The sequence below is a fragment of the Sus scrofa genome, chromosome 3 (assembly GCF_054392235.1).
Source record: "Sus scrofa isolate SSC_HxYL_T2T_F1_AM1 chromosome 3, Sscrofa_HxYL_maternal_Yorkshire_Landrace_v2.0, whole genome shotgun sequence".
NCBI lineage: Eukaryota > Metazoa > Chordata > Mammalia > Artiodactyla > Suidae > Sus > Sus scrofa.
Window position 1 is genome coordinate 114,273,043 of NC_139385.1, and position 13,354 is coordinate 114,286,396.

Below are 13,354 nucleotides of genomic sequence, written 5' to 3' on the forward strand. Positions count from 1 at the left end.
CCAGCACACACACTGGGTTTTTGAATCTCAAGTCATCCACACCCAGCCTCCAGTAACTCTTCAAAATTCCCATGAAAGTATTCTGAGTAGGTACTGGCTCTTGGGGCTTCTGCTTCCGGTAAGCTGATCTCAGCTCTGATTTTCCATAAGCACCTGTCTCTCCAGGTTTCCAGATGATACTTTGCCCTATGATTTAAATTCTCTGATGTTTCTAAGACAAGTTGTTGGTTTTCAATTTGTTCAGCTTTTTTTCTTGCGGTGAGTACAGGGGTGATGACTTTCAAGCTCTTTCAATGTCAGAGTTTGAACCACAAGTTCCTCTATTGATTTTTACTTGATTTATTTAATGGTCATTTACTGAGCACTATCAGTTGCTAGGACACTGTACTAAGTCTAATGTGGGATACAGGCAAAGCCTGTCCAAGCCTCTATCCTCAGGGCCCTTCTGAGGTCATGTTCATGGTGTGTACTTTGTCTCTCAAACTGAGCCAAGGTTCCCCATTCCTGGTCTGTGTGTTTATATTCTGGCTTCCTCCGGCAAGTTTTTCTCAAACAAGTTCATAGATTCACATTCTCAAGAGTTCAAGAGTTCTCCAAGAACACTTTAAAATTTTATGTTTGTATTTTATTTATAACATAAAATGTAGGAGAGTTTAAGGCTATTCTAGAACAGGAGTAAATTATGGCCCAGGGACTAAATCCAGCTCACCACCTATTTATTTGTATAACAAGTTTTATTGAAACACAATTCTGCTCATGCAATGTTTATGGCTGTTTTCATGCTACAGTGGTAGAGTTGAAAATGGTGGAGAAAAGTGGCCCATGATGCCTAAAATATTTATGACCTGACACTTTAGAGAAAGGGCTCACTAGAGCCCTTGTTCTAGAAGATCTTCAGATGATTAGGATCATACCATTTCAGTGTTGAGGTTTGTATTTGTGATTATGAGGTCACATGAAGATTCCAAATATAGGTTTCTTAGGAATTTGAAAGTAGAACAGTGGAGAGTGAATTGAGGCCTCACATGAGAAAGTTGAGAACGAAACATACAACCTACAAGAGAACCCACCCTGAAACAGACACGGAACCAGACTGGTGTTGGGGGTCCACACAGTGTGGGTGTTCTCTCTGCCTATGTGTTGACTTGCTGCAGCTCAGTAACAACTCCAGTGGTCATGGCAATGACTACACCCTCCCACCCCCACAACACACACCCTTATATGCAATGACACACACACACACACACACCCTTTTAATTTCTGTCCCAGAAATAATGAAGTTTGACACCCATTTCATGCTGCTCCCAGGACTATCACAATGCTAATCTGTCTTCAGCAGAAGGTAATCATCTTTATGTAATTAGCAGGCAACACCTTCTTGAAATCAGCATCAGAGAGTGGCCTGCTAGCAGAGTTTTCCTTAAGTACAAGAGCTCGATATCCTAAACCCACAAACAAAGCTGTGCCTTAGTCATACCATTCTGTACAGTGTACTTATGTGTTCTGGGCAGGAATTCCATACCCTTAGGAGTCCCTCTGCCTGAGGAGCCCTTGACTTTGGCTATTCTTTATCATTCTGCCTGCTCCTGTCTTGGAGTCCTGAGGGACACCTGGATGGGCTCTTCGAGCACCTCTCGCCCCACTCAACCAAGAGCCTTTCCTTGAGGCAGTCTCTGTTCCACCTATCCCTTTCTTCCTGTTGAGATTCTTTTTGGTATCATTTCTTGCCTGAGAACCTCTGTTAAAATGCACTGTATTACTCAGAATCGAATAATGCTGATCTTCTTGGTGGGGAAAGGTGTTAAGACTTGGCCATTTCCTCCCTAGAATATCTTGAGCCCTATTAACACTTCCCATCTCCTTCCCCCAGAATTCTGTACCAAGCAGTGGGTGCTGGGAACAGCAGTCTTTGTTATGCCACAAAAAGTCCCATTACATTCTTCACTGGGGATACTCCTGGGAGTCCACTGAGTATGATGGGTAAACCCTGGGTAGGACTCTGGGTATTGAAGTCAGAGACAGCGCAAACACTCTGCCCACCCCTCCTCTAGGTACGGAACCCAGGAGACGTCAGCTGTGCACTTCTGTTCTTCTGTGGGGTCTAGGAGTGCCTAATGTACAATCGGATGTAGTTTGAAGCCATTTTTACAGAAGAGCGTAAAGTGCGCTAAGGCAGTGTTCATTTCTGGATTTTTTGTTACAGCTTTATTGAGATATAATTCAGAGACTCCAAGTGTACACTTCAGTGGTTTCAGTATATTCACAGAGTTGTGCAACCATCACCACAATCAATTTTATTTTATTTTTTATTTATTTATTTTTTTGTCTTTTTGCCATTTCTTGGGCCACTCCCGCGGCATATGGAGGTTCCCAGGCTAGGGGTCTCATCGGAGCTGTAGCCACCGGCCTACACCAGAGCCACAGCAACGTGGGATCCGAGCCGCGTCTGCAACCTACACCACAGCTCACGGCAATGCCAGATTGTTAACCCACTGAGCAAGGGCAGGGATCGAACCCTCAACCTCATGGTTCCTAGTCGGATTCGTTAACCACTGTGCCACGACAGGAACTCCACAATCAATTTTAGAACATTTCATCAGCTCAAAAAGAAATTCCATCCCCGCTAGCTATCATCCTTCTATCTCCCCAAACCCCTTGACCCTAAGCTCATCTACTTTTGTCTCTATTTGCTTATTCTGGACAGTTCATATAAATGGAATCATATAATATGTGTTTTTCCGTGGATGACTGCTCTCTTTCATTTAGCATACGGTGTCCAAGATTCATCTCCATTATGGTATGTATCTGTACTTCATTCCTCTGTATGTCAAATAAAATTCCATTGTATGGATATATAACATTTTGTTTATCCATTCATCAGCTGGTGAATATTTGGGCTGTTACCACATTTTGACTTCAAGTAATGCCACTGTAAGCATTTGTGTACAAGTTTTTATGTAGATACATGAGTTTAATTCTGGATTCTCAATTCTATTTCATTGATCAATATATCTATCCTTGTGCCAGTAACACACTGTATTTATAACTGTTGATGGTGAATTTTAAAATCAGGATGTGTAAGTCCTTCAAGTTTCTTCTCTTCTAAGATTGTTTTGGCTATTCTGGTTTCATTGAGTTTCCATATGAATTTCAGTAGTCAGCTGGGATTCTGATAGAGATTGCATTGAATCTGCAGATCATTTTGGGGAGTACTGGCATCTTAACTATATTAAGTCTTCTAGTCCATAAACATGAATGTTTTCTCATTGATTTAGATCTTATAATTTCTTTCAACAATGTTTGGTAGTTTTCAGAATATAAGTTCCCCAGCTGAGGGCCCAACATGCATGAGACATCGACGGTATAATTCCTCAGACACATGGCCTTTCCCCCCAACACTGTCACGAGAACACAGGCCGTAACTCAATTCCAGTTTTCTTTTCAACTGCGCACAGAGGAGGTGCTCAATATGGAGCTGTTGAAAAAACAACTAAAGAGCAAATGAATTCCTCACTTTGCTTCCCGTGCTCTCGAAATAAGACCAGTGGGATCCTTTTCAGTTCATTAACAATCATGTTGCACATAGCAGATACTCATAGCAGATGTGTTGCCAGTACATGTGCTGCTTCTGGAGTCCTTCATTTTCACAGGAAAAAAAAAAAAAAAAAAAGAGTCCTAACTTACATCCACAGCCTTTCCCTGGGGGGAACCACCTCTACAAGAGTTGTCAGGGAAGGAGGAGAGCTTGCCTGTGAACTCCAGGCTTTTCCAATTCCATGCAATTTTGCGTGCTTAGTCCAGCCTGCTGAGCAGGGCTGAGACTGCACGGAGAGGGTCCCAGGATGCTGTGGCATGAGGACCCTCAGACATGCAGTCATCTCAAGGTGCAAAGCCGCCCAGAGAATGGGTGTGGGGTTTGCAGGGTCAGCCAGAGCTTTTGTCCTTGCTAAACCCTCACCTTCCTCTGGCCAGTCGGCCCCCTCTTTGGTCCCCCAGGCAGCCATCCCCGACCACCAGACCTCAGCCCCCAGGGCCCTTTCCAACCCTACCTGAACCCTTCTCCCTGAGAAAGGGCCCCAGAGAGGATTTGCTCCACTCCTTCTAGGCATCCACAATCACTTAAACAAAGGGAAAAGGTTTTAGTAAATTATTGAATATTTTTGGAATAAAAGATAAGGGGGAAAGTGTTCTTCTCTTAGCCAGCCCCAAACATGGCTCCTGGATCCTCATCACCAAACTAGTAGTAGCTGACGAGAGCCCTATGGATTTTTGAGAACTAGATTTTTTTTTTTTTAGGGCCACACTTGTGGCATATGGGGGTTCCCAGACTAGAGATCAGGTCGGAGCTGCAGCTGCTGGCCTATGCCAGAGCCACAGCAGTACTTGATCCGAGCCACATTTGTGACCTGCCTTGCAGCTTTCAGCAATGCCAGATCCTTAACCCACTGAGTGAGGACAGGGATCAAACCTGAATCCTAATGGATACTAGCCTTGTTCTTAACCCACTGATCCACAAAGGGAACTTTGAACTAGATCTTAAAGAAGACAGGGAGGACCTTAGTGGGGATAGTGCAGAAAGCACCTGCTCTGGATGCCAGCCCCAGCCCGGTGCCTATGGGACCTTCTGCAAGTTAAGGTGATTAACCTCCAGAACCACCCCTTCCTCATCCTTAGAGCAAGGAATACCTGCTTCACCTCGTCTTCCATTAGGATTATATGAACTAGGAGTTCCCATCGTGGTGCAGTGGTTAACAAATCCGACTAGGAACCATGAGGTTGCGGGTTCAATCCCTGGCCTTGCTCAGTGGGTTAGGGATCTGGCGTTGCCGCGAGCTGTGGTGTAGGCTGCAGATGCGGCTCGGATCCCACGTTGCTGTGGCTCTGGCGTAGGCTGGTGGCTACAGCTCTGATTCGACCCCTAGCCTGGGAACCTCCATATGCCGTGGGAGCGGCTCGAGAAAAGGCAAAAAGGCAAAAAGCCAAAAAAAAAAAAAAAAAAAAGGATTATATGAACTAATGTATGGACAGTACTGGCCCCTGGTGTACCCAGTAAGTATTAGTTTCCTCTCCTTGCATGGAGGTATTAAGGACGGCATATTTAGGTATTGAAGATGACTGTAGTGATTGGCAGTTGTGAAACTGTGACTGTATTAAAACTATTGAGTTGTATTCTTTTAATGGGTGAATTAAATGGTATGTGAATTTTATCACAATGTAGTTGTCTTAAGAAACAACCATCATGGGCAGTGGTGGGGTGCCATGGGCTTATGGGCAGATTTTCCTTCTATTCTGAATTGATTCCAGCCCCATCGGGCAGGTGGAATAAGGGATTCAGATTTACCAGATGAGAAAGCCAGACACAGTGAGACCATGGAGCTTCCCCAAGCTCACCCAGCTTTGCAGAAGTCCCAGGAGGCATGGAGACACGTTTGACAGACCTGTGGTTTTCAAGGTCTGCTCTACCAAGCCTCTTCTGGGATAGCCAGGGGTGGAGGCAGTGGGATGGGGTAGGCATGGGAAGTAGCATTGTTGATCAGGTACACTCTAGACGCCTACATGGTTTGAATCAAAGCACTGCAGGGTTTAAATCGACATGCTGGGCTCACACATATGCCTTCTTTGAAAAAAAAAAAATGTTTTTCTGCCAAAATCCATTGCCTTTAAACCCAAGTTTTTCAAATCGCGAAGACGTGAACTGAACACTTCCCTCAACCTCAGCACCAAAAGTGCAGATGTATCTTTAGAAAAATGCCCATGATTCTAACAAAAGTGATAACTCAGGCTGCCGAGTACTTATTGTTTTGGTGTTGATTTTTTGCTGAGGAATGCACCCACAAGGTGTCTGTTACAACACTAATTGCCAGTGAATGAGTGAGAAATAGCGCCCTTGGCCAAAATATATTCTGTGGCTAGAAAACAATACAGCTAGAACGTTTATGAAATTATCAGGAGTTCCCGTCGTGGCGCAGTGGTTAACGAATCTGACTAGGAACCACGAGGTTGCAGGTTCGGTCCCTGCCCTTGCTCAGTGGGTTAACGATCCGGCATTGCCGTGAGCTGTGGTGTAGGTTGCAGATGCTGCTCGGATCCTGCATTGCTGTGGCTCTGGCTAGGCCGGCGGCTACAGCTCCGATTAGACCCCTAGCCTGGGAACCTCTATATGCCGCAGGAGCGGCCCAAGAAATAGCAAAAAAAAAAAAAAAAAAAAAAAAAAGAAATTATCAAAAACCACTGTCACTTAACACTAATATTGTACAAGATATCCTTGTCCCCAGAAACGGTCCCATCCTTATCCAAGACTGTCTTTAGAAGCAAAAGTAATTTCCCAACAAAATCTAGGTTTGCTCTCTATTTGTCTTAACAAGGAATGACATAAGTTTACCAGACAAAAGAGTTCCATTTTTCGTTCCCCGTGTTTAATCTGCACGGACAGAAAGCTGTAAATATCATAAGTGGTTGTTGCCGGCTGGCCTCAGAGGGGCCCCGGTTCGTTAAAGACCATGGTTCGCTGGTTTCTTGTGTGTCTTCCGAGGGCCAAGAGGCTGCTCGTCATCACGATGAGGTCTGGCAAACAAAAGCCGGGGGCCCAGGAGCCTGTGCGGAAGGATGGTGTGACCTTTGACCTCCACCAGCAAGGCCCGGAGGGAAAGAGGCAAAGTCAGGCTCCAGTAACGTTTAATGACAGATCTTGTTAGGGTTAAGAAAACAGCTCTGGCATCCAGCTGGGATTTCATATGGGGAGGTGCTCTGAGGCCCCTCAGCCACGACCACGGGGCCGCGTGCACAGCTGCGCCAGGTGCCCGCTAAGCAGCCTTTCTGAGCCGCTCCGGACGAGGACGCCCCCCCACCCCCCACCAAGCCAGTCTGAGTCAGTAGGAGGAGTCTTTCATTTTTCCCTGTTGCCACCAGCACGTTCCAGCCCTCTGGATGCTGTGGTGAGGTTCTAGCAAGGCATTGATCCTGGTTTTTCTTTCATAAAAATCATCATTAAGAAAGCCTTGGAGGAGTTCCCGTTGTGGAGCAGTGGTTAACGAATCCGACCAGGAACCACGAGGTTGCAGATTCGGTCCCTGGCCTTGCTCAGTTAGGGATCCGGCGTTGCCTTGAGCTATGGTATAGGTTGCAGACGCTGCTCGGATCCTGTGTTGCTGTGGCTGTTTCATAGGCTGGTGGCTACAGCTGGGATTCAACTCCTAGCCTGGGAACCTGCATATGCCACGGGAGTGGCCCAAGAAATGGCAAAAAGACAAAAAAAAAAAAAAAAAAAAAAAAGAAAAAAAGAAAGACTTGGAGATTAATGCCCTTAGGAAAGAGATCCCAGAGAGCCCTCTGGCCCTTTCTACCACCATGATGTTTGAATGAGAGGACTGCTGTTTATGACCCAAGAAATGGGCTCTCACCGGAACCAAGTCATGCAGGCACCATAATCTTGGAATTCCAGTTTCTAGAACTGTGAGAAATAAATTTCTCTTGTGGCTAAGCCACCCAGTCTATGGTATTTTTGTTCTAGCAGCTGGAGCTAAGACAACACCTTACATAAATATAAGGTGCTTTCACTGGGGTGTGATTAGTGTTTAACTTACAGGTTGAATGGAGTGCAATGAAGGCTGAGGATGCAGCTCTACACCGAAATACTCACACTGCAGATTGAGAGCATCATGCCAGGAACATAAGGCCTTAATTACCTGCACTTTTGAATAATTCCTACCTGGCCTCATATGTGTTTTTGGCACATCTGAATAGATATCAATGACCCCCCTCCTTTTTTTTTTTTTGGCTGTGCCTGAAGCATGTGAAACTGCCTGGGCTGGGAATTGAACCCATGTCACAGCAGTGACTCAAGCCACTGCAGTGACAACGTGGATCCTTAATGTCTAGGCCATCAGGGAACCCCTCAATGACCCTTTTTATTCATGAAAAAAAAAAGAATGAAAGAAAAAAGAAAGCAACATAGCATGCCTTAGACATCTTTGGATTGGGCACCATGATTCTCACTAATGTTTGCAGCAATTTGGCAAATTATTGCCAAGATTTGAGCAGCCCAGGACCTGGCATCTGCTGCCCCCGAAGCAGCTCTGTGGCTCTTGATTTGTCCTTGGGTGCAGTGATTCTGCAGAAATAAGAATGGCTCTGTGGAAATGAACATAAAGAGAGAGGTCAAACTCCAGCAAAAGGGAGTTCCTGTCGTGGCGCAGTGGTTAACGAATCCAACTAGGAACTATGAGGTTGCGGGTTCAGTCCCTGCCCTTGCTCAGTGGGTTAATGATCTGGCGTTGCTGTGAGCTGTGGTGTAGGTTGCAGACGTGGCTCAGATCCCGTGTTGCTGTGGCTCTGGTGTAGGCCGGTGGCTACAGCTCTGATTGGACCCCTAGCCTGAGAACCTCCATATGCCGCTGGAGCGGCCCAAGAAATAGCAAAAAAAGACAAAAAAAACAAAAAACAAAAAACAAAAAACAAAACTCCAGCAAAAGTTAAAAATGCAGTGGGGTACACTGAGACTGTTCCAGTGTGACTCCAGATAGAGTGATGTGGGAGAAAGCCTATAGGAGCACATCCTTTTTCTGATATTTGGAGATTCCTGAAGGTTTGAACATATTAATCTCAATAGCAAGGATTTATTACAAAAAGGAGTATGACATAAAAAACACTCATTTTTAAAATCTTTTTTTTTATGTCCGCACCCATGGCATATGGAGGTTCCCAGGGTAGGGAATGAATTTGAGCCACAGCTGCAACCTATGCCATAGCTACAGCAATGCCAGATCCTTTAACTCATTATGGTGCGGCCATGGATTGAACCTGCACTTCCTCAGTGACCCAAGCCGCTGCAATTGGGTTCTTAACCCACTTAGCCGCAGCAGGAAGTCCGAAACACTTTTAAGATAATTATTGAGGAGTTCCCGTCATGGCTCAGCAGTTAATGAATCCGATTAGGAACCATGAGGTTGCGGGTTCGATCCCTGGCCTCTTTAATTGGGTTAAGGATCTGGCGTTGCCGTGAGCTGTGGTGTAGGCTGCAGATGCGGCTCAGATCCAGCGTTGCTGTGGTGTAGGCCAGTGGCTACAGCTCTGATTAGACCCCTAGCCCGGGAACCTCCATATGCCTTGGGTGTGGCCCTACAAAAAAAAAAAAAGACAAAAAACCCCCCAAAAAACAAAAATTATTGATTCACAGGCACTTGTAAGAAATAATACAGAGAGAGCCCATGTGCCCTTTCCTTGGTTTCTCCCAAAGGTAACATCTGAAAACTATAATACAATCCTATTACCAGGACATTGATACAGTCAAGATACAGAACATTTCTATCACCACGAGGATTCCTCATGTTGCCCCTTTAAAGCCACTCACTTCCTTCTCACTTTCACTCCCTCCTTAATCCCAGGCAACCACTAATTTGTTCACCATTCCTATGATTTTGTCATTTCAGAATGGTATATAAATGGAATCACACAGCATGTAACTTTTGGGGATTGGCTTTTTCTGGTCAGCATAATTTTCTGGAGATTTGTCCAGGTTGTTGTGGGTATCAACAGTTTATTCTTTTTTTAATTACTGAGTATTATTCTATCATATGGGTATACCATAGGTTTTGTTTTAATTGATAATGATTGGCTTTATTGTATTATTGCTTTTGTTCTTTTTTAATGTTTTCAAAATTCAAGACTGTGTTCCAGAAACTAACACAACATTGTAAGCCAAATGTATTTCCATAAATTTACGATTTTAAAAAATGGCAAAAAAAATATTTAAGCGTGTGGTTGACTTACAGCCTTGTATTAGTTTCAGGTGTACAGCAAAACGATTCACAGGTGTTTTTTTTTAAGCAGTCATCCATTGAAGGATATCTGAGTTGTTTCCAGTTTTGGACTGTTATAAATAAAGCTACTATAAACATTTGTATACAGGCCTTTGTATGAACATAAGTCTTCATTTCTTTGGGATAAATGCCCAAGAGTGCAAATGCTGCATTTTATGATAGATTAATTTTCTAAGAAAACTAAGTGTTTAGATTCTTAAAGGTTGTCCAATTGTTTTCCAGAGTGGCTGTACCATTTTTATGTTCCCACCACAACGTCTAGTGATTTTGTTTCTCCACGTGCTTGCCAGCATTTGGCATCACTGCATCTTTTTATTTTAGCCGTTCTGGTAGATGTGAGGTGACATTCATCTGTGGTTTATTTTCAACCTGCCTGAATGATGTATGAATTGAGTTTCTAGTAGACAGAATATAGTTGGGTCATGATTTTTAAACTACTCTGCCAAACTCTTTTAGTTGGTATGTTTAAACCATTTACATTTCACGTAATTATTGATGTTTTACAGCTTAAATGTGCCATTTTGTTTTTTGTTAGTTCTGTTTTTCATTTCTTTGTTTTCATTTTCCTATCTTATTGTGAGTTACTTGAATATTTTAAAGAATGCCATATTGATTTATCTGTAGTGTTTATAAGTCTATCTCTTTGTAGAACTTCTTAAATGGCTTACTCTAAGCATCACATTGTGTATACATAGCTTATCACAGGCTACTGGCATCATCTTACCAGTTTGAGTGAAATATTGAAATTTGACTTATGTCCTTTTTTCTGCTTTTAATTGTCTTAAATATTTTATATATGCACATTTAGAACTGCATCAGACAGTGTTATAATTTTTCTTCAAATATTGAATAATTTAGAAAACTTTAAAGAAGGAAAACCTATTATATTTACTGACATTTTTGCTTAATGAGTTCTTTCTGCACCTGATGGCTCAAGTTTCCTTTCTTTCTATTTCCCTTCTGTTTAGAAAACTTCCTTTATTTCTTCATTAAAATAGATCTTCCAGGAGTTCCTGTTGTGGCTCAGTGGGTTAAGAACCCAACTAGTATCCATGAGGACATGGGTTCAATCCTTGATCTCGCTCAGTGGGTTAAGGATCCAGCATTGCTGTGAGCTGTGGTGTAGGTCACACACATGGCTTGGACCTGGTGTTGCTGTGGCTGTGGCGTAGGCCAGCAGTGGCAGCTCTGACTGGAAACTTCCGAGTGTCCCAGGTATGACCCTAAAAAGAAAAAAAGTAAGAAAAAAAAAAAGATCTTCCAGCAATAAATTCTGTTTCCCTTCCTCTGAGGATGTCTTTTTTTCCATTCATTCCTGAAAGACATCTTCAGTGGGTATGCTTCTGGGCTGACAATTCTCTCTGCACTGAAACATATTGTAACACTTTCTTCTGGCCTCCACAGTTTCTGAAGAGAGAAAAGTGCTGTCATTCTAATTATTTTCTCCCTACAGGTTTTTTTTCCCTAAAGAGAGCCATTTTCTCTGGCTGCTTTTAAGCATTTTTTTTTTTTTTTTTTGGTCTTTATTTTTCAGAGGTAGATTTGTGTCTTTTACCGAATCATATGCATTTCACCCCGTAAGCTGCCAATTTATGGCCCATTGGAAAGGAAACTTTTTATTTATTTATTTATTTATTTATTTATTTATTTTAGGGCCTCACTCACAGCACAGGGAAGTTCCCAGGCTAGGGGTCAAAGTAGAGCTGCAGCTGTCAGCCTAGGCCACAGCCATAGCAACAAAGGATCTGAAAGCTGAGCTGTATCTGTGGCCTACACCACAGCTCAGGGCAATGCCGGATCCTTAACCCACTGAGCAAGGCCAGGGATCGAATTTTATCCTCATGGATACTTGTCGGATTGTTACCACTGAGTCACAACGGGAACTCCAGGAAGGCTTCTTAGTCTGAGAAACAGGAATTCCTTCCAGGCATCATTTCTATGGGATAGTTATGGCTGCTTTCAAACTTCTCAGACAAATGAGAAAACTAATGATTCTTTCTGGGCCACGTGCCTGAAGGTCTCTGTCTAATGGGGATCCTGGCCAGCCTGTAGCCTCCACCCTCCTGGCTGGAGTGTGAGGGAATTAATTCTTGGGAATTAGAGAGGTTGACGGCATTGTCACGCTAGAAAGCTGGAGGATCCGCTTGTGGCCTTTTGGACACTGGTTGCTCATCATCAGTTCATTCTTTTTGTATCTACTTTCTCACTATACTTTGGAATCTGGCTTCAGCCCTCTCCCCCTATTATTTTCCCAACATCTCAAGTCCTAACTACTAAATCCAGCAGCCTTTCCCTACCCTTTTCTCATCCTCCTGGAGCTCTCTAGGTCACTGTGTATTAGCCACTGTTCAGATCAGTTAATCTAATAAGGTAATGTCCATTCGTGGTCTTACTTTATAGACGAGGAAATGGAGGATTTGAACCCAGAAACTCTGACTTCAAAGTCCATGATCTTAACCGTTGTGCTGCATTTGTAGCTGCTGATCAGCTGCCCCTCTCATCCCTTTGAAGCATTCTAGGGTTGGCTTCTTGATCATTTTCTATCTCTTTGTTTTCTTCTTCCAACACCTATGGGTAAACATTCCCCAAGATTTTTTCTTTAGATTTCTCCCTCCTTTCTCTTTATCATTATCTATGACTATTGTAATGAATGACAAATATATTTATTTCCAGTAACTGTTGAGAACTAACAAAGACCCACATTTCCTGCTTGTTTAACATCTGTATTTTCATAAAAATCATCATTTCTAATCAAACCCCCAAATTTGCTTTTTTTTAGGAATATATTTTTTATCAATATACAACAGAAATGTGTTCACATTCAAGGAACTTTCACAAAGGAAATACACTCTTGTAACCAGCACCCCAAATAGAATATTACCAGCACCTCCAAATGCACCCTCCCACCCTCTTTTAGTCATTACCTCAAATAACTACCCCCAAATAATCATTATCCTGATTTTTAACACAATAGATTCGTTTTTTTCTGTTTCTGAACTTAAATGGAATCATGTTTATGTGTTTTGTGACTGTCTTTTTTTTTCCTTCAGAATCATGTTTATAATATCATTCCAAGTTGTTACATGTAGAGAGAGTGTGTTCATTCTCATTAATAAATAATATTCCATTATGCAAATACACCGTATTTCTTACAATCCGTTCTGTGGTTAATAAACATTTGGGTAGTTTCCAGTTTCAGGCTGTTATTAATAATGTTGCTTTAAACATTCTAAGTTTTTTGGTGGACATATGCTTTTCTCTTGTGTTCATGCTTAGGAATGGAATTGCTAGGGCTGTGGATATGTGCTCATTTTTAGTGGATATTGCTGAACAGTTTCCCATAGTGGCCATATCACCTGACCTTTCTACCAGCAAGGTATGAAAATCCAGTTGCTCCACATTTTCCCCCAATATTCAGTATTGCTTTTTAAAAATTTTTTTAGTTATTTCTAGTGGATGTGCAGTGTTATCTCAGTGTGGTTTTAATTTACATTTCCCCCGTGCTGATGAAGTTGTATAACTTTTCATATGTTTAT

At 42.8% G+C, this 13,354-nt stretch overlaps 2 long non-coding RNA genes across 14 annotated transcripts in view; one reads left to right on the forward strand and one right to left on the reverse strand.

Moving 5' to 3' along the window:
* Positions 1-13,354, forward strand: part of LOC146404873 (uncharacterized) — a 44,327-nt gene that overhangs the window by 14,831 nt on the left and 16,142 nt on the right. For 12 of the 13 annotated variants that reach the window (XR_014842227.1, XR_014842216.1, XR_014842215.1 and 9 more), the window contains exon 3: positions 13,095-13,194. This is a non-coding gene — a long non-coding RNA (uncharacterized LOC146404873). Of the gene's footprint in view, positions 1-10,909; positions 11,034-13,094; positions 13,195-13,354 lie in introns of those variants that run through there. The other variant, XR_014842226.1, reaches the window with a different exon arrangement.
* The window catches only part of LOC102160052 (uncharacterized), a 126,601-nt gene continuing 124,684 nt past the window's right edge, over positions 11,438-13,354 (reverse strand). Inside the window, exon 4 of the long non-coding RNA XR_014842228.1 lies at positions 11,438-12,386. This is a non-coding gene — a long non-coding RNA (uncharacterized LOC102160052). The remainder of the gene's footprint in view (positions 12,387-13,354) is intronic.